Consider the following 3,198-nt stretch of genomic DNA (forward strand, 5'->3'; position numbering starts at 1 on the left):
GGGGGACAAAGAGAATAAGGTGTCAGAAGTTCATTATTTGAGACTTTCATATCACGTTAGGAAGTTCAAATTTTATTTTGAGTGACATGAGAAGCTGCTATATGGTTTTGAGGGGAATAAAGAAAACATAATACATATTCGAAAACAATCATTCTAGCTATTGTATGGCTATCAAGCTTCAGAATGGGCAATGATGAAAGTGTTGAAACCAGTGGCAAAGCAATTGCCCTAGTTCAGGAGATCAGTATTGGAGGTCTGCACCAGGGTGAGAGTTTGGAGACGGTGGAAAGTAATCATATTCTGGACACCCTTCAGAGATGGCACTTTGAGGAACACATGCTGTTGAATTAGATGAGGCATGCAACAGATGTACCAGTTTAATGTCAAAGCTGTCTCCAGAGACCTGGAAGCCTGGAGGAGGTCTTTAAGAAGAGAGAGATTCAGGAGATTAGCTTTGGAAGTGTTAGAGATGAATTTATTTTGTGTGGCACCAAGCCTCCTAGATGCCTCTGATATCCTTGCCTCATGGTATCCGTACCCTCATACAGACTTCCACATTGTATCTCAGTTGGTCTTTATCATATAGTATGTAATAGAAATGATTGTTATGTCACTTCCAGGACTTGTTTAAATATACCAATTTAAAGAAATTAAGAAAATGTATACTAGTTTATAACATTGATTCCGAGTCAGTATCACTCATGAAATCACACTGGCTAGGATACTTCTTTGACAATCACTATCCAAATTTAAGAAATCTAAGTCTATTATAAAATGTATGCTTGCAATTTGATGCAGGGTTACATTGGCAAAAAACGTACTACTCTATGTAGAATCTGTAATTAGAGTGGCGGAATGTAGACAGATGAAAATAAAATGTATAACTGCCGATTTGAAATTCTCATAAGCCCCTAAACCACATCATTATTAGACACAAGAATTCTAAAGTGTTAAAAATGTATGTACTAAAAAGCTTGTTATAAAACAAAAGGCCATATCACTGTCTGATAAAATAATTATTGCTATCATAAAATGTTTTCTTCTTAATTTGGCTATAGCTTCTGAATATGTGGTGATCAGTGACCATAATCTTCAAAACACTTGCCTTTGGGGATTAATCATTCACTCTAATGGTCAAACGTGTATTCTTCAATTAAACATAAAATGTTTTTGGTTGTTTAACAAATTTGCTCTATGTCGATAAGTGAATGCCCAATTTCCTTTAAAATTGATAAAATGACACAGAATATTAAAAATATGCCACGAATAAAGCCTATGCTGAAACTAATCTCTTCTTCCAGATCTCAAATGTGTCCCATAAAGGCTAAAACTGTGAATGCATTTGGTAGAATTGGGCTGCACACAAATTTGCAGAAGTTTTGCAGAAGTAATTTAGTTTCACTAATTTAGTTTCTAGTTTTGCAGAAGTAATTTAGTTTCACTGATTCTCAGTTTCTTCATCTATAACTAGAGATAAAGATATTAAAAACTATCTTGCGCATTTCGATGAAATAATTGGTCATATTTAATATACTGACTACAGAGCCTGGGAAATAAGAAGATCCAGTACATTTTGTCCCTGTCCCTAATTCTGTCCCCTTTACCTTGCTTGCTTTGAAAGAGCTAACCCCTCTGTGAGACAGAATGCTTTCTTTCCCCGCTCACATTTTATTTCATGGGAGAGGAGCTCTGTGGTGTAACACTCTTGCCCTTTTCCTCCAGGAGGCCCATATTCCTTAAGTGAATGGTAAATTGGGAAGAATGAGCAGGGCAGACTCTGTTCAGCTTGTCTTCGCCGTCAGGAGCACGCTGCCTGTGGGCAGTTTGAGTTCTCCCTTCGGCAGGCATGACTTTCACATGCAGAGGCTTGGCCTGGTCCAGCACTACTCTGTTCGAGTGAACATGGGGGCACAGACACCCCTGTCTAAAGTTGGGACTCAGTAACAGGAAGCTTACTGCCTGCAGGTGAACCCTGTCGCCTCCAACCTAGGCTTTATCTGTAATAAAAGGAAACATTTTTCCTATCTACCTCAGAACTTTTTCTTACTTATCAGTTTGTATAGAACTCAGACGGTGAGGAGGGTTGCTGTATGTTGGGCTCCTACCGAGATCTCAGCAAACCAGTTTTCTATGTCCTTGGCTGGCATTTGGGCTTCGACAGGTCATAAATGCTGATACAATAATTCAGCTCAGCTCAGGCCTCATGGCTTCATATAGCTGAGTCATGAAGTTTATGAATTTTACTTCTTTCTTACCACTTTCCCTTGTTAGGTGAGCAAAGAAAAATATCAGAAGGCAAGGGTCTAAGTTCTGAGGGTAGCCACTTCTGAATTTCCTGTCAGTTTGAGAACTCGAGGAACATTACCTCATTACCCATTGGTAAGATAAACTTGTTTGCCTTCCTAGCTTCATTTCTTAGCACTCCTTTCCAATTTGCTCTCTGTAATCTTGATATATTATATTAAATCAGTATTGTATTTAAAGCCCCTGATTTCAAGCCATGAGATACTGACACCTCACAAACCTCTTAAGCTATTGCATGGGACAGAGTTGCAATATTGATACCAGACTGTCACTGGGATAATTAATCTGCATCCCATACCAGCACTTCTCCTTTTTGTTTGCTTACATTGTCTTTATTTTTAAATAGTTAATATATAATTTATACACCATATAATTCATCTGTTTTAAAAGTACACTTCAATGATTTTTAGCAGAGTCACTGACAGGTATTCTATCAACCTATTACTAAAATCAATTTCAGAATGTTTCATTACATTGAAAGAAATTAGGACATTCTCTCCTACCTTTTATTGTTTTTAATTTTTTTAATGGCATTAACATTTTGAGGAGTTCTGGACACTTCTGTTAATGACCAAAACACTCATTTCACTTCTCAGAAAATATAATGGTCAGCTCCTGGCATTCGACGGAACTTTCACTTTACTTACAGTTTCCAGACTTAGATTTTGATAGGAATAGTACTGAATCTGTCGTTTGCATTTGGTAGTATGAACATTTTTACAATACTAACTCTTTCAATCCATGAGCATGGGATACATTTCCATTTATTTGTCTCCTTTAATTTCTTTCATCAGTGTTGTAGTTTTCAGTGTACATCAGATATTTCTCCATAGAAGACATACAGATAGCCAACAGGTGCCATAAAGGATCCTCAACATAATTAATGACCAGAGA

This window comes from Sturnira hondurensis, unplaced genomic scaffold (assembly GCF_014824575.4).
Source record: "Sturnira hondurensis isolate 20B ecotype Veracruz unplaced genomic scaffold, ASM1482457v3 Scaffold0015056, whole genome shotgun sequence".
Classification (NCBI taxonomy): Eukaryota; Metazoa; Chordata; class Mammalia; order Chiroptera; family Phyllostomidae; genus Sturnira; species Sturnira hondurensis.